The following is a 19,137-nucleotide window of genomic DNA, read 5'->3' as shown; positions in this document are numbered from 1 at the left end:
ACTCTACACAACTTACGTGAGTCTAATATCCATTCTCACAGATCTCATATTGTGCTCTGTTAACATTTATTACCAATACTACTTTACACATTTTCTTTTCTTACTCCTTTTGCTTTCCCTGACCCTAATATTTTCCTTCAAAATGAACTTAGCCAGCAACAAGAAAATAGAGTAAGAAGAACAAAGTGACAAAGAGAAAACATAACACTTACACAAGAAAAACAACTAATTAATCCCAAAGACTAGACAAAGAAGCTAAGGAACTGATTAAAACTGTCAAGATGTAATGATGACCAGACAGCAACAAAAAGCTACAAACCAAACCAATAATCAGGAAAACATGACTGAATCCAATGAACAAACTAAACACCAGGAAGGGGAGCAGAACATTGGACAAGTAATTAAAGATCTCAAAACATATATTAGAGAATAACTTAATGAAGTAAAGGAAGAGATTAACAATATGAAGGAAACACTTAGAGAGGAAATTGCAGACATTCACAAAAACATAACAGATATGATAGGAATGAACAACACTGTTCAAGAAACCAAAAATACAGTCTCAGCAAATAGCAGCAGATTAGAAGACAGAGAGGAAAGAATTAGTGATGTGGAAGGCACTACATCTGAAATCAAACAGATAGAAGAACTGATTGATAAAAAAATAGATAAAATCCAGCTAGGACTTAAGGACCTGAATGATAATGCAAAACGCACACATATACATATAGTAGGCCTCCCAGAAGGAGAAGAGAAGGGAAAGGGGACAGAAGGGGTGTTGGAGGAAATAATGGCTGAAAATTTCCCAAATCTACTGAGAGAGACAGATGTACATGTCCAGAAAGCATAACACACCCCAAACATCATAAATCCTAATGGGACCACCCCAAGACATATGCTTGTCAAATTATCCAATGTTCAAGACAAAGAGAAAATTGTAAAAGCAGCAACAGAAAAGAAAGCCATCACATACAAGGGAGGCTCCATAAGATTAAGTGCTGATTTCTCATCTGAAACCATGGAGGCAAGAAGGCAGTGGTATGATATAGTCAAGGTACTAAAAGAAAAAAAATTTCCAACCAAGAATCCTCTACCCAGGAAAACTAGCATTCAAAAATGATGACGAGTTCAAAATATTCACAGATGAACAGAAATTGAAAGAGTATGCCAACATGAACCCACCCCTTCAAGAAATACTAAAGGGAGTTCTTCAAGAAGAAAGAAAAAAACACAAGAGGGAGAGTTGGAGGAGAGTGTATGAGCAACAAAAAAGACAAAAGGAGAAGGAAAAAAACAAACAAAATATGACAAACACAAGTCCAATCAAAATATGGCTAACATAAATAATTCCTTGAAAGTAATAGCACTGAATGTCAATGGATTAAATTCACCTATCAAAAGATTCATACTGGAAGATTGGATAAGGAAATATGATCCATCTATATGCTTTCTACAAGAAACACATCTTAGACCCAGGGATCCATGGAGGTTGAAAGTGAATGGTTGGAAAACAATCTTACAAGCAAACAATAACAAAAAAAAAGGCAGGGGTAGCTATATTAATATCAGGCAAAATAGACTTTAAATGTGAAACAATTGTGAGAGACAAAGAAGGATACTACATATTAGTGTAAGGGATAATCTCTCAAGAAGAACAAACAATCATAATTATTTATGCTCCTAATAAGGGCGCCTCCAAGTACGTGAGGCAAAGACTGGAAAAACTAAGTGAAAGAATAGATGCTTCTACAATTATAGTGGGAGATATTAATACACCACTATCAACTTTGGACAGAACATATCAAAAGAGAATCAATAAAGAAACAAAAACTTTGAACAGTATATTAGAGGAGGTGGATCAAATAGACATATACAGATCATTACACCCCAGCACAGCAGGATATACATTTTCCTCAAGTGCACAAGGATTGTTCTCCAAGATAGTCCATATGCTAGGCACAAATAAAGGCTCAAAGAACTCAAAAATATGGAAATCATACAAAATAATATCTCTGACCACAGTGGAGTGAAGCTGGAAATCTTCAAGGACCATAGGGCCAGATTTCACACCAAAATATGGAAATCAAACACCACACTCTTAGAAAAACAGTGGGTCAAAGAGGAAATCTCAAAAGAAATTAATAACTACCTTGAAACAAATGAAAATGATAACACAACATACCAAAATTTATGGGATGCCGCAAAAGCAGTACTGAGAGGGAAAGTGATAGCCATAAATTCATACAGTTAAAAAGAAGAAAGAGGAAAATTTGAAGAACTAACTGCACATTTGGAGGAATTAGTAAAAAACCAACAAACTTACCCCACAAGAAGAAGGAAGAAAGAAATAACAAAGATAAGAGCAGAACTAAATGAAATAGAAAATAAGAAAATACTTGAAAAGATAAACAAAATGAAGAGATGGTTCTTTGAGAAGATCAATAAAATTGACAAACCCTTATGTAGACTAACAAAGAAAAAAAGAGAGAAGACACAAATACACAAACTAAGAAAGGACAAAGGAGATATCAGCACTGACCCCACAGAAATAAAGACTATCATAAGAGGATACTTTGAAAAACTATATTCCAACAAAAATGACAATTCAGAGGAAATGGACAATTTCCTAGAATCACATAAGCAGCCTATATTGCTGAAAGAAGAAATTGATGATCTCAACAAACCAGTCATAAGTAAGGAGATAGAATCAGTCATTAAACACCTCACAACTAAAAAGAGCCCAGGGCCAGATGACTTCACAGGTGAATTCTACAAAACATTGCGGAAAGAACTAACACCAATCCTACTGAAACTCTTCCAAAAAATGGAAACAGAGGGAACATTGCCTAACTCATTCTATGATGCCAACATTACCCTAGTACCAAAGCCAAACAAAGACACGAGAATAAAGGAAATTTACAGACAAATCTCTCTAATGAACCTAGACACAAAAATACTTAAAAAAATACTTGCTAATCATATTGGACAACACAGTAAAAGAATGATCCACCATGGCCAAGTGGGATTCATTCCAGGCATGCAAGGATGGTTCAACATAAGAAAATCAATCAATGTAATACACCTTAGAAACAGATTGAAGGAAAAAAATCACATGATTATATCTATAGATGCAGAAAAAGCATTTGACAAAATACAGCACCCTTTCTTGATAAAAACACTCCAAAAGATCAGAATACAAGGAAATTTTTTGAACATGATAAAGAGTACATATGAAAAACCCACAGCCAACATCGTTCACAATGGAGAAATCCTAAAATCCTTCCGTCTAAAGTCAGGAACAAGAGTTCCGGCAGAGAGCGCGGTGAAGAGCAGAGCGCGAATGCCCTCCCCGGGCCCTCCGGCCTCTCGGCCCTCGGATGGGTGAGCCGGGGGGCCCGGGGGTGGTGTGTGGTCCCTGCCCTGCGGAGACCCGGAGCCCTCGCCGAGACTGCTCACTGGCCCGGACCAGGCCCTGAGGCAGCGGCGGAACCCTGCCCTCCCTTCCCCCAGGATGTCCTGAAGGCAGCGGTGGCGGCCTCGCCCAGCCTGGGCCCCACCCGCCGCCAGATTTCCATGCCCAAAATTGTCGGGCGGCGGCTTAAGCCCGCAGCGGGCCACCGAGGACGCGGCCCCTTTGGGTGGCGGGCGCGGCGGGGAGAGAAGAATGGCGGCTACGGAGGAACGCCGGGAGGGCCGTTAGGCACCTCCAGGGCCCAGAAGGCGCGCCTGCGTGGACTCAAGTTCGGCCACCTCTGTAGGCCGTGGAAGCGTGCAGATCCGGGATCTGAGGTGAGCGCTCAGGCCCGGTTGGACAAGATGCCGCTTGCCCCGACAACAACGGACAAAGGCCTTAACGGGCCTGGAAGGTGAGCGGAAGCCTGGACAACGGCGGGTGGAACGGTTAGCGCCATCGGGCGGCCAGTCATCGTTCTACCCGAACTTGCTTGATATTTGAAGAGAGAAATAGTAGAATAACGTGCAACATTTGGGCAACAAGAAGTGTCCACAACCCTTTGGGAAGATTTACTGGCCATTTACAGAAGGCCTGTGTATATAATATGAAAAAGCTGCTCTCAACTTTTCCCCCAACCTTTTAAAAGAAAACTTATGCTACATCTAGGCTTTCTAGATGAAAAGAGGTTGCCGACGTATGATAAAGTAGAGTTAGAAAATCACATGTTTTGTAATGAGCATCTATTTAAAAAAAAAAATAGAAAAATATCTTCTGGAAATGACTTGGAGATGGAATTTAGACTGCCTCTGGAAGCGACACCGGGAGCCACGTACATCCATGTTTTGTGGGTTAGAGGAGGTGAAGCAGAGAAGGCTGAGAAGAGGATGAGAAGATTCTTTGCCAGACTGGTCATATTTAGAAGATATTTTCATATTGTAACCATTGTTCTGTATGTCACTTTATTCCTCACTACCCTATGTATAGTTGACAATACTAAGTACTTTTTAAAAATATCTCTTCCTAGATGTTCTGAAGTGCCTGACGTACGTAAAAAGTAGAGGTAGTAAAAGAACACATTTTGTAAATATCTTTTTGTTAAAATTCATATAAAATATTATGGGGGGTTTTGGAATAGCCAAACCACCTCTCTGAATAGTTCACATTTTGTGCACTGGTTTGGGGGTGGGGGGATAAGGAAGTGCAAGGGCTCTATGCTAGTGTGTTTACAATGAGCCAGGATTAACCATTGTCCCTGTGTTCCCGCCCGCTTTTGGTTTTGTACTTTGCTGTGTATATAATGGACAAACACGTCCTAATTTACATCTAGTCTTCCAGATGTTAAAGAGGTTGCCAGTGTATGAAAAAATAGTAAATACATTTTGTGTTAAAATTCCTAGGAAAGATTGTCTTCTGAAAACTTGAGCATTATAGCCCACAAGGAGGGATGTAGAGGGAGGGATAAAAGGAAAGGGTTTTAGACCAGAATGTTCATATTTAGAAGACACTTTCAGATTATAACTTGTTAAATGTGTGTTTAGTCAAGACCACTCTGTATATAGTGGACAAAATAAGTCCTTATTTGAAACATCTAGTCTGTCTAGATGTTTAGAAGTGCCCGACGTATGTTAAAAGTAGAAGTAGTAAAACATTATTTTGTAAATATCATTTTGCTCAGTTTCATAGGAAATACTGTCTTTTGGAAATAGGTTGCTAAACCGTCTCTCTGGGTAGCATACTACTGCCTATATATTCATTCATTGATTTGGAGGAGGTGGGAGGGAAGCAATTGCAAAAGGTAATATGCTAGTATGTCTATACTTGGATAATTTCAGGCAAAACTTTTCTGTTATGTTCTTTGCATTTTGTTTGGCTTGTATATAGTGTATATAGTGGACAAATGAGTCCTAATTTTGCAACATCTAGGAGTTCACAGTATATGACAAAGTAGAGTTAGTAAAATTAGCATGTTTTGTATACTTTGTGTTGAAATTCATTGGAAAGTTTGTCTTCTGTTATTGACTTTCGGTATGAATTTGTTCAACCACCTCAGAGCATTGCACTTGCCTGTACTTGTCCACTGAACTGGTGGTGGAGAAAAGGGAATGAGGAAGGAGTGGTTCCAGGCCAAGATGGTCATGTTTAGGAGATAGATACCTCAGATTATAACCTTGTTATGTGTGTTCAATTTTATTTAACATTATGTATGTAGTGGACAAGTAAGTTCTTATTTGAAATATCTAGTCTTTCTAAATATTTTAGAAGTGCTTGATGTGCTTAAAAATAGAGTTAGTAAAAGAACACTGTAAATAGCTTTTAAAAACTGGTGGGATATTGTTTTTGGAAATGGAACTGTACTCTTGTTCTTTGGTTTGAGGGAGGTGGGAGGGAAGAAAGTGCAAAAGGTGTTTGCTAGTGTGTACTAGAAAATTTCTGATCATCTTTTGCCCTATATGTGCATTCATTTAACTTTGCTGTACTGTATATATTGTATATATACTGGACAAATGAGTCCTAATTTTACAATATCTAGTCTCTAGATATTAAAGAGGTTGCCAATGTATGACAAAAGTAGAGTTAGTAAACTAACACATTTTGTACACTTTGTGTTAAAATTCATAGAAATGCTGTCTTCTGAAAATGGCTTTTGGAAATGAAATTGTAAAACCACATCTAAGTGACATGTGCCTGTAAATCAGCCACTGGGTTTGTAGTAAAGAGAAGGGATTGGGAGAAATGAAGGGCTCTAGACCAGAATGTTTCTATTTAGAAGACACTTTCAAATATAACCATTGTTACAGGTGTATAGTTTATTTAACACTACTGTGTATATAGTGGACGAATTAAGTCCTTATTTGAAACATCTAGACTTTCTAGATGTTTAGAAGTGCACAAAGTATGTTAACAGTAGAGGTAGTGAAATAACATTGTAGATATTGTTTTGTTAAATTTCATATGAAAGATCTTTTGGAAATGGAGTGGTTACAGCACCTCCACAGCAGTTACATACTATGTGCTGTTTCAGGGAGGAGGGGGAAGGAAGTGCCAAGTGCTCTAAGGCAGTAAGTCTGTAGTTAGATAAGATAAACCATCATCTGTGTTCTGTGCATTTTCTTTTACTTTTCTGTGTAAATAGTGTATATAATGGACTAACTAGTCCTAATGTTATATCATCTAGTCTTTCTAGATGTTAAAGAGGTTGCCAGTGTATTACAGAAGTAGAGTTAGTAAACTAATGCATTTTGTACTTTTTTTTTGTTAAAATTCATAGGGAAGACTGTTGAAAATGACAGAATTAAATTTGTGAAAGCAAAATTGTTCAAAAAAAAAATCCCCTCTAAGCATTGCAAATGCAAACCACTAAGTTGATAGAGGTCAGAAGGGAAAGGATTATAGGCTGGAATGTTCCTTTTAAGAAGACATTTTTGGGTTATATCCTTTATTATGTGTGCGGTTTATTCAGTGCTACTGTGTGTATTGTGGACAAGCTTAAGTCCTTGCTTGAAACAGCTAGTCTTTCTAGATGTTTAGAAGTAAACAACATGTTAAAGTAGAAAGTGTAAAACAATACTTCAGATATGTTTTCTGTTAATATGTAGGAATGACTATTTGGGGAATGGGATTGTTAAACTAGATGTCTTGGAGCAGGATGCTGATGGGGTGGTGGTGGGGGCAGGGAAGAAAGTGCCCAGGGAAGGTTCTTTGCCTGTGAGTTGTGAGAAAAGTTCAGATTGTCTGACCATTGTTCTCTAGGCATTTTAGTTATTACTGTGTATTACAGGACAAGACCTAATGTCCAAAGTATGTAAAAAATAGAGGTAGTAAAATAATCCCTATATAAAGGTTCTTGTGTTAGTTTTAGGATGTACTGTCTTCTGGGAGTGACCTCTGTCCATCCACCTTGAAATGGTGGGTGAGGAAGATGAGGAAGGGCAAAGGGAAGGGCTCCTTGGTAGTACTCTATATCTAGAAGACAGTTGTAGATTATAACCATAGTTCTATAAGTACATTTTTTGGTAAAAATACCTGTGTTAATTGCAGATATAGTTCATACTTTACTTCGCATCTAAGCTTTTTAGATATCTTGAGGTGACAATGTATGATAAAATGTAGAGCTAGTGAATTAATGAATTTATAAATATCTTTTTTTTTTTTTTTAGTTAATAGAAGCATTTTTGATGTGGAATTGTTAAACCACCTCTGAGCAGTATGCACCAGGACTTGTTCATTAAATTGGCTGCAGAAGGGCAGGGGGAGGGGTATATGCAGATGTGTTCATATTTCCATTTGAAGCTAACAGTGTGTGAGCATCTCTTGGCTATACCATAGGAAAACATTGTTAATTCAATAGAAACATATGTTCTTGCTAATAATTTAATATAGATCTGATAATGAATTTTCTTAGAAGCATTATACTTATTGTACTCTTGCTTTTGTCTCACTTTAACTTGAGCATTATTAAGGGAGCACAGTATTTGTAATTCTGCCAGTATCTATAGAGGCCTATTGATATTTTTGTCTTAGGACATTTTTGTCCCCAAGAAAGGAATACATTTTTTTCCCACTGAGATGGTGTCATATATTCTTGGTCATCACAATATCTCATGGCTTTGGGGCTGTGAGTTGGTAAATATTCATGATGCGTGATAAAGCATGATACATTCTGTGAGATCTTGACTAGATAAAAATGTATGCTCCGTTGTGTCTATACACATACAGGATCTAAAGGTTATGTCAAACTAAACTGCTTGTGATTCTGGATGACTTTTGTGTTCATTGCTTCTTGTGCTTTTCAGTTTTCTATATTGCACAATTAAAAGTTTGAAAAAAATAAATGTTACTTTAAAAACCTTAAAAAAAAAAAAAGTCAGGAACAAGACAAGGATGCCCAATCTCTCCCCTTCTATTTAACATTGACTTAGAAGTACTTGCTCGAGCACTGAGGCAAGAACCAGATATAAAAAGCATTTAAATTGTAAAGGAAGAAGTCAAAATTTCATTATTTGCAGATGACATGATCCTATACATAGAAAACCCTGAGGTCTACAAAAAAACTTCCAGAACTAAGAAATGAGTTTAGTAAAGTCGCAGGTTATAAGATCAATGCGCAAAAATCAGTAGCATTTCTGTACACCAATAATGAGCAAGATCAGGAGGAAATTAAGAAACAAATACCATTCCAAATAATAAATTAAAAAATCAAATATTTAGGAATAAATTTAACTAAAGATGTAAGAACTTATACACCAAGAACTATACAAGACTGTTCAAGGAAATCAAAGAAGACCTAAATAAATGGAAGAATATTCCCTGTTCAAGGATAGGAAGACTAAATATTATTAAGATGTCTATCCTACCAAAACTCATCTACACATTCAATGCAATCCCAATAAAAATCAACACAGCCTTCATTAAGGAACTAGAAAGACTAACTATGAAATTTATTTGGAAATGAAAAAGACGCCTCAAATAGCCAAAGACATATTGAAAAAGAAAAACGAAATTGGAGGAATCACACTACCTGACTTCAAAACATAATACCGAGCTACGGTGGTGAAAACAGCATGGTATTGGCATAAGGAGAGACACACAGACCAATGGAATCGAATTGAAAGTTTTGATATAGAACTTCATATATATAGCCATATAATATTCGATAAAGCCACCAAACCCTCTCAACTGGGAGAGTGGCCTATTCAACAAATGGTGTCTGGAGAACTGGATAGCCATATGTAGAAGAATGAAAGAGGATTACCATCTCACACCTTATACAAAGATCAACTCAAGATGGATCAAAGACCTAAATATAAGAGCCAAGACCATAAAAACCTTAGAAAGCAGTGTAGGGAAACATCTACAGGACCTTGTAATAGGAAATGGATTTATGAATATCTCACCAAAAGCACGAGCAGCAAAAGAACTAATAGATAAATGGGACTTCCTCAAAATTAAAGCCTTCTGCACCTCAAATGAGTTTATCAAGAAAGTAAAAAGGGAGCCCACACAGTGGGAGAAAATATTTGGCAATCATATATCTGATAAGAAACTTATAACTTGCATATATAAAGAACTCCTATATCTTGAAAATAAAAAGATAAACAACCCATTTAAAAAATGGGAAAAAGACTTAAACAGACACTTCTCCAAAGAAGAAATACAAATGGCTAAAAAGCACATGAAAAATGTTCCAAATCTCTAGCTATCAGGGAAATGCAAATCAAAACTACAATGAGATACCATCTTACACCCATAAGATTGGCAGCTATGAAAAAAACAGAAGAATACAAGTGCTGGAGAGGATGTGAAGGAAGGGGAACACTCATCCACTGCTGGTGGGAATGCAGAAGGATCCAACCATTCTGGAGGACAGTATGGCGGTTTCTCAAAAAACTAGCCATAGATTTGCCATATGACCCAGCAATACCACTGCTGGGTATATACCCAGCAGAACTGAAAACAAGGACACAAACCGATGTATGTACACCAATGTTCATAGCAGCATTGTTCACTATCGCCAAAAGTTGGAATCAACCCAAATGCCCATCAACAGATGAGTGTATCAATAAAATGTGGTATATACACACAATGGAATACTACTCGGCTGTAAGAACAAACACACTACAAACACATGTGATAACATGGATGAATCTTGAGAACCTTATGTTGAGTGAAGCAACCCAGACATTGAAGGACAAATACTACATGACCTCAATGATATGAAATAACCAAGCTGCCCTAGATAGCAAGAGACTGAACGATAGGCTTACAGGAAATCGGAGGGTGGAGGAAGGATGTGAGCCGATGTCTGCAGGGGTGGAATTTAAGACGAGATGGTGTGGCTCCTCAGGAAACGGAGGTTGGCTGTCACTGTGGGCACCAAGCTGGAAGGGAAAATGGACGTTAAGTGTGTGGAACCAAGGTAAATGGGGGGTAAGAGAGGAGTTTCTTGAGAGTACACAAGGATGGATATAAAACATGTAATATTACACCATAACATATAGGAGATGACAGACTGATAATGTAAACCATAATGTAAAACATAGGATAACTAAGAATGTAAAAAACTGTGTATCCTAAAGTATGCACCATAATGTAAGCACAGATGTCACCTTGTTAAAAAAAAAAAAAAAAAAAAAAAGCTGTAAATTCCAATCCCCGCTGCTCCCAGCCTCTGACCGACACAAATCTGAATCTGTTTATTTGCCTGAGCTGGACATTTCACAGAAACAAAATCATGCACATGTGGCCTTGGTGACTGGCTTCTTTCATTTAGCATAACGTTTCAAGGCTCATCCATGTTGTAGCATATATCTGTACTTCATTCCTTTCTCTCCTGAACAATATTCCATTGGGTGCGTATGTACTTGCTTGTCAATTTTATTAACCAGCTTGATACTGATATCACATCCGTTATTAAAACACTTTTCACTCCTCATAAAGCAGATAAATCTCATTAAAAAACACAACAAACATAAAGTCCATCGATATTTCAGATTATGAAAATTGCAGAAGCAAATTAGAAGGAGACATGTGCATGTCGTTGATATTTTGACCTGTTATTGTATATTATTCGGTTAACATAGATGTGTTTCTTGCTCACCATCTAGTTCTTTTCTTTCCATTTCGTGATGCTTTGTACTTATTCAAACACTAGCATTTGAAAAGAAGATACCCAGGATAAACAACTGTACAATATATGAGGTTCTATGATCCAGATTTAATTTTAACAAGACCAATTGCCATGTGTTCTAGTTCAGATCACTATGTATGTAACTTGCTTCCCACTCATTTGGATTAAATAGGTGTCGTCTATTTCCTCTGCATTTTAGGGCCTCACACATCTCACTGCTGGCAACCTCATAGAAGGTCATAATGGGGCCTGAATTCTGTAACCTCTCTGTCTGGTTGGTAACCTGCAAAACCAGGGACACTGGTCAAATGATGTCAAATGACAGGATCCAGGTATTTTTCTCACGGAGCTTGGCTGCCCATAGTTAGGAACACTGCTTCCCTTTTCTTGTAATTTCTCTTTCTTGTCCTCTCCAGCAATGACTCTTCCTTGCAGAAAGGCAAAGCTGGTCCTTCTTCTCCCCAATCTAACATGCTACTGAGTGCTTCTCACTGCCCTGCACACAGCCCTGTGGTAATGCACTTCCCACTCAGGGCTGCTGTCTTCCCTGAAAGGTGGCATGCCACATGTCTTCAGCCAGGGAAGTGCCATGGGATGCACTACCATCCTCCCTCTTCCCTGAGTGAGAAATTCATGGGGCAAACCTTCCTTCTTTAAAATGACCCTCACTGTGTTGTGAGGGACACGATCATGTGCCTTAGGAAGCTCAATCCTTTGAGTAGTAAGGGATTAGTGTCCAGGCTCAAGTTTTACCAGTAGGGCCTTTTGTACAAGTAGTGAAACAAAGCATGTAAGCAGGAAAAGCAAGAAAAGGCACCTGATGACATGATCCTTTATACTGATAATTTCAGAGAATACACAAGAGAACTTTTAGGCCTAATAAGGAGATTTAGCAAAATTGTAAGGACAAGATCAACATAAAAATATACCTACAGTAAACCATTCCATTTTTAACACCATTTAGAAGATAAAAATTACTAGGATTATATTTAATCAAAGAAGTCAATGACTTTTACAGCAAAAACTACAAAACCCTGTTGTAAGAAATTAAGGAAGAGCAAAGTAATGGAAAGCTATCCTGTGTTCATGGATTATAATACTTACTCAAAAGATGCCAACGCTATGCAAAAGCATCTAAAGATTCAACACAACCCTTATCAATATTCCACCAGGTTTTCTTTTCTTCTGAAATTCATAGGCTGATCCTTAAATTCATATGAAATCAAAACGGGTTCTGACTAGACAATTCGTTCTTGAATGGGAGAAAGAAATTTGGAAGATTCACACTTCCTCATTTCAAAACATACTACAAAACCGCAATAATCTAAACAGAGTGGTACTGGCATAAGGACAGACACTTAGACCAATAGAAGAGAATTAACTGTCCAGAAGTGACCAACCCATTTAAGACAACTGACTTTCAACAAGGGTGCCGAGTACATTAAATAAAGAACAGTATATTTCAAAGATGGTTCTGGAAAAACTGGATATTCATAGTAAAAGACATTCCCTAAGAAGAGACAATTTTTTAAAAATTTAATGAAAAGGATCAAGGACCTAAACAAAGAGCTAAAATCATAAAATTCTTAAAAGTGAGAACCTTATGTTGAGTGAAGCAACCCAGGCACTGAAGGGCAAATACTACATGACCTCAATGATATGAAATAAGCCAGCTGCCTCAGAGAGCTAGAGACTGGAAGATAGGCTTACAGGAAATCAGGGGGTGGAAGAAGGATGTGAGCTGACGTCTGCACAAGTGGAATCTATGATGAGCTGGTGGTAAGTATGAGCACAAAGAAGAGATAAAATGGGGGCAAGGGGTTGCCTTTGGGTGGGGCTTTGCGGGTTTGAGGGGGGCTGGGGATGGGTGGATGCGTAATAGTGCCCAAAAAATTGGGGGGAGGGAGGGACAACATACGAACATAGGAGAGTGTCAGGTGTTGGTTGAGAGTAAAATGCTGAGAAAATCGTATCAAAATATAATTAGGAGGGTTACCCATTTAGGATGCTCGGAGGGGATGGTCTGACGAGGGACCGACTCCTGGGGAATGTCTGAATGCTCATTTTGCCAGGGTGGGTTGTACCACTGGGTAGAGACCCAAGTAGTGAGAGTGGGGGTGGACCCACATCCTGGGGAGGACTAATGCCATCAAATAGAGGGAACTGTATCTCTCGAGAGAAAGGGTGGCTCCCAGAGCATTAGGGCAGTAGAGCAAGTCAGGCCCTGAATTGCAAGTATCTCTGGATGTGGCTCCTAGGGAAATGGAGATTGGCTGTCACTGTGGGCCCCAAGGGGAGGGGAAAATGGATGTTGAATGGATGGAACCAAGGTAAATGTGGGGGCAAGAGAGGAGTTTTGCGAGAGTACACAAGGATGGATATAAACATGTAATATTACACCAAAAACATATAGGGGACGACAGACTAATAATGTAAACCATAATGTAAGACATAGGATAACTAAAAAATTTAGAAAACTGTATATCCTAAAGTATGGACCACAATGTAAGCACAGATTGTTTGAAAGCTATTGTCTCGGAGTCTGTACATCAGTTTCAGTAAATATTATATGAATAAGTTAAAGCATTATGGCTGTGGAAGGGAAAAGGTTTTATGGTGGATATGTGGGAGTACTATATATTGTATATATGAATTACTGTGATCTAAGGCTCCTGTGAAGAGAAGCTCAATAATTAGGAAAAAAGAAAAGAGAAAGATAGGATGTAGAATTTTTACAAATCAATATGTATTCTAGATCTAACCTTTAAACTCATTGCTATATTCCATTTTACTAGTAAGGGAACCTGACATTATATTGGGCTTCACTTTTCAGGAAGTTTTGGATCACAGAGTGGTTCAACAATGGCAGCGGAGGAATACTGGTATGGGATGTTATTGACAGGTGATATATGGTTGACAGGGATTTATACAGGGCATGTGTCCAGGGTGCATGGAAATGTTTGGATATACTCATAGTGGAAACAATTAAAAACACAGCTGGGGGAATACTGGGTTACTGGCTGGGGAGGGCTCTGTCATGGTCCCTAGGAGAGCAGCGGCAGTCCCCCAGGTGCAATGGTAAGGACCAGGAAGGAATGAGGGTCCAACAGTGAGCCCCTGATACTAATGACTATGCTTGTGAGCCTATACACCTGACATAAGAACAAGGCCTAGAGCAACACTGTGCCTAAGAGTTCCCTCCTGACAGCCTCCGTGTTACTCAAATGTGGCCAGTCTCAAAGCCAAACTCAGCATGTAAATGCAATGCCTTCCCCCCAGCGTGGGACATGGCACCTGGGGATGAGCCTCCCTGGCACCGAGGGATCACTACCAAGTACCAGCTGATGATGTAACTAGAAAATGACCTTGAATTAAAGATTCAACGCGGACCAGCAGAATATCCCTGTCTAAATATAATAACAGGAGTTAAAAATGCTGTTTGACTTAAAGTAAGGGGGAAATGGAAAAGACAAATGAGTTCATATGGCTATGAGTTTCTAAAAAAGAGTCTGGAGGTTGTCAGAAGGATTGTCTTTATGCACACCTGAGTAGAGTCTCAGAGACAGACAAAGTAGATACAACCCCAGATATTGGTCCTTTTGAGGGCTAAAGAGACCCACAAGTTCTATGGTCATGGCAGATGGGATTCACTGCCATACCAGTTGACCCTTCTTTGGAGCTGGTGTTTCTGCGTGATGGAGCAGGACTCAGATGGGATCTCTTTTTTTTTTATTGACTTTGTAATAATATTACATTAAAAATATATATATATATGAGGTCCCATTCAACCCCACCGCCCCCACCCCACCTCTCCCCCCCCCAGAAACACTCATTCCCATCATCATGACACATCCATTGCATTTGGTAAGTACATCTTTGGGCACCTCTGCACCTCATGGTCAATGGTCCACATCATGGCCCATACTCTCCCCCATTCCATCCAGTGGGCCCTGTGAGGATTTACAATGTCCGGTGATTGCCCCTGAAGCACCATCCAGGGCAGCTCCATGTCCCAAAGACGCCTCCACTTCTCATCTCTTCCTGCCTTTCCCCATACCCATCAGCCACCATGTCCACTTTTCCCAATCCAGTGCCACCTTTTCTATGTGGACATTGGATTGGTTGTGTCCATTGCACCTCTATGTCAAGAGGAGGCTCAGATTCCACATGGATGCTGGATGCAATCCTCCCATTTTCAGTTGTAATCACTCTAGGCTCCATGGTGTGGTGGTTGTCCTTCTTCAACTCCATCTTAGCTGAGTGTGGTGAGTCTGATGAATCAGATTGTAGGTGTTGGAGTCTGTTGAGGCTCAGGACCTGGCTATCACATTGTCAGATGGGATCTCTTTTCACAAGCCTTTTATGCTACTTTACTGGAATTGTAGTTGGTGCTGGGGCTTAGGATATATCTAGGGAATTTGAATCTCTGGACTGACAATATGATAGGCAGGCCCTGACCTCAACAGACTTCAGCTCCTACACTCTGATTTATTGGACTTACTCCACTCAGCTAACATGGAGTTGAAGAATGTCAACCACCACACCATGGAGCCTAGAGTGCCTACAACTGAAAGCAGGAGGATTGCATCCAATATCCATGTGGAATCTAAAACCCCTCTTGACATAGATGTGGAATGGACACAACCAAGCCAAGGTCCACAGGAAGGAGGAATACATTAAGGATCAGAGTGGACTTAATGATATTCTATTCATGAACTATTGTGGTTAATAATAGAGAAAATGTGGCATTGATGTGGAAAAAGTGGCCAAGGTGTGGAAAAAGTGGCCATGGTGGCTGCTGGGTGTGGGGAATGGGAGGAAGAGAAGAGATGTGGAGGCGCTCTCGGGACTTGGAGTTGTCCTGGTTGGTGCCCCAGGGACAATTGCTGGATGTTGTATGTCCTCCCATGGCCCACTGGATGGAACGTGGGAAAGTGTGGGCTATGGTGTGGAACACAGGACAAGGGGTGCAGCGATGCCCGGAGATGTACTCACCAGACGCAATGGATGTGACATGATGATGGGGGAGAGTGTTATTGTGGGGGGAGTGGTGGGGTGGGGGCAGTGGGGGTGAATGGGGACCTCATATTTTTTTAATGTAATATCTTTTTAAAAAATGAATAAATTGAGTAGAATTTGGAAAAAAATAAAAAATAAAAAATAAAATCTCATTGGGGGTGTTGAGGAGGAAGATTGTCTAAAATGGCTTCCTAAGGGGGGAATAATGAAAAAAGGTTGAGAGACACTGCTCTAGTTGCATTCGAAAGGATAATTTAAGGTGTCTTGTCTGTACTTCTCAGGAAAACAAAATAACAGTGAAGTTGTCAATAAAGTTTTAATACTATTAAAAAAAGATAATATAGGGGAACAGCTACATGATTTTGGATTTTGCAGTAAAGTCTTAGATATGACACCAAAGCACAACCAACAAAACAGAAACGCCCAATTTTATTTCTTCCAAATTAAAAGCTTTTGTGCATGACAGGGCATGCACAAACTGAAAATCTAACTTAAAAACTGTAGAACATAGTTGCAAATCAAGTATCTGGGAATGGCTTAATATCCAGAATATATAAAGAACTTTGAGAACTAAATGACAAAAAGTCAAACATCCCAATTTAAAAATGGACATCGTACTAGGATAGACATTTATACATAGAGGATTTATACATGGCCAATATGCATTTGAAAAGATAGGTAAATTATGATCAATTAGAGACAAAACTATCAAAACCAAAATAAGATACCACTTCACACCCTCAAGGATGACTGTTTTAGGAAACAAAAATAACAAGTATTGGAGAGGAAGTGGAAGCTGTAGGCTGGAGGGCTCCTTTCTTTCTGGGCCTGGTCTCTTGAGCTGTAACCCATCAGGCGAATGGCTCATCTCTATCCTGGTCTATAGCTCTCTGAACCTTCTCCTTTCTGTGACATGTCAGGGCAGATATGACCAAGTTCTCTTCTCTTCCATGTCTATGGAGCTCTCTTTCTTCCTTTGCCGTCTTCTCGTATCTTTTTCAGTGTCTGTGTATATAGCCCACTCAGTGTGTGGAGATTCCACCCTGAGGTATATACCCTACTGATGTGGTCGAATCAAAAGCCCTTAAATGATTTAATTAAGTAAACTCAAAACCTTTGAATGTAATACAATCAAATGGCATCACAGCAACAACAGACAGCTTACAAACATCATGAATATCTTTATTTGGAATTCATAAATTATATCAAACCCCTACAGGGGGAGCTGTTGACTGCTGTGTGTAGCATTTCAAAAATTTTAAAATAATTTTCTGAGAACATGATTCCCCCTCATTGCCTCCATTATGGATGAACTTTTCCCACTGCCCTGGTCTTGGTAAGGCACTGTGCCATTCCCAGTTTTCCGAGAAGAAAGGGGCTTAAATATTGTTTTATTTGGAATGCACACTATGTTTTTGTCCTCTTTGAGGAGTCTGTTGATGAATTGAGATGGGTGAAATGCCTGGCCTCCTGAGGATTTTTAGTTGCCTACAGCCTAGGCTGTACAGCAAGCACCACCATGAGGTCGGGGGCCTGGAGGTGATATACGTGTGCACTTTTTGCCCTCCCCACACCCCACCCCATCTAGGGTCTGGTACTTGATGTCACCCACACCCTCACCCCCTGCAAACATACTCTGCCCTTGGGCTAGTGTTAAGGAGAAGATTTGTCTTCATACTCAATTCCATCCCAGGCCTTCTACCTAATGTCTGGCTCACTGTAGAACTGCCGCTCTGACCCCCATTCCTGTGTGACCCTGCCTCCACCCTGCTCACACCTGCCTTTTCCTCCAACCCCACCATCAGAGAACTCGCAGACACACATCTCATTTTCATAATTTGTTCATTTTATTTGAATGGTCCCTCTCAGTCTACTCGGGGGGTTTCCGAGTCAGGCCCTGTGCCTGATTCAGCCTGGCCCTTTCTGAGGAGGTTGACATGGGGAGCCTCAGCAGGCAGCTTTGAGGTGCCCGTCTTCACTGGTGAGTTGGGAAGTGGCTCCCTGCTCAGGTTGATCCCTGAAGGAGAGGGCAGCTCCAGGGTCTCTTGGGCCTTTACTCGCACATTTTCATCCAGGTACTTGATCGTTGTTTGGTAATGGGTAAGTTATGCTGACACTTGAGTGTTCTTATTCATTTCTGAATTATCTGGAATGGTGTCTCTTTTCATTGTACTTCTCTGACTAGATGTTCTCACTCCCATGGTTTTCTCAGCACCTGGAGGGACAGCAGGGAGAGAGAGCACAGAGGGCACCGGTCTGGAGTAAGAGTTAGGCGTTGCTTGGAAGGGGAAGGGGGCTTCAGGAGAATGGGTGCGTGGTGAGGACTGGGTTGGGGCAGGCACAGGTTTGGGGATGGAAGGGGAACGGGGCTTCAGGAGAATGGGTGTGGGGTGAGGAGGGGCTTGTGGCAGGCAAGGAGAGGGAGGGAGTCCTGGGGCAGGGGGGCAATGGGGAAGAACAGGAGGCTCTTGGGTGGGGTCATCTCACATCAGCGTTCATGCTGCCTCTGCGCCTGGGTCTAAGGCGATAGGCGATCCCCTTCTTACTCCCTTTGGTTTCAGACTGTGGGGCTTCTTCTAGTTTGCTTGTCACGCTCTCCATCTCACGTCCTCCTGATGCCTACCGCAAGGCTCCTGACCTCCCTATATATACCCTCCTCGAGACTATGGGGAGCCACGCCCTTCAATTTGATTGGTCGTCAAGGCTCTCCCCTGCCAATGGGAGCTCTGGGGGGCTGAGACGTCACAAAGCACCATTTGACATTACCACAGAGTGGCTGGGGGCGGGGGGGGGGGGGGGGAGCAGGGAAGACCAAGATGTGGTGGTTGAAGAAAGGTGCATTTGTCGACTCCCCTCTAAAGCCTTCCAAACCTCTCAGCCAGCTGTCCTCATCTCCCGGTCTTCAATGCTGGAGGCACAAATAGCAGGGGAAGGGCGTCTCCTCCAAGCATTTTCCCACACATGGCAGGGGGAGGGCGCCTCCTCCAAGCCTTTGCCAAAACCACCCCCATTCAGTGGTTCATTCCTTTCAGAGGGC

General features: G+C 40.5%; 1 long non-coding RNA gene across 1 annotated transcript; it reads right to left on the bottom strand.

The window, feature by feature from the left end:
- Positions 1-17,925: 17,925 nt before the first annotated feature.
- LOC131277305 (uncharacterized) lies at positions 17,926-18,695 on the bottom strand. Its single transcript, XR_009184498.2, has 2 exons — positions 18,588-18,695; positions 17,926-18,315 (listed from the first exon to the last, which is right to left on the bottom strand). It is a non-coding gene; the product is annotated as an uncharacterized lncRNA (long non-coding RNA).
- Positions 18,696-19,137: the final 442 nt, after the last annotated feature.

This window comes from Dasypus novemcinctus, chromosome X (genome assembly GCF_030445035.2).
Source record: "Dasypus novemcinctus isolate mDasNov1 chromosome X, mDasNov1.1.hap2, whole genome shotgun sequence".
NCBI classification, from domain to species: Eukaryota; Metazoa; Chordata; class Mammalia; order Cingulata; family Dasypodidae; genus Dasypus; species Dasypus novemcinctus.
The sequence above is the reverse complement of the archived record's forward strand: the minus strand, read 5'-3'. Positions and strand labels throughout refer to the sequence as shown.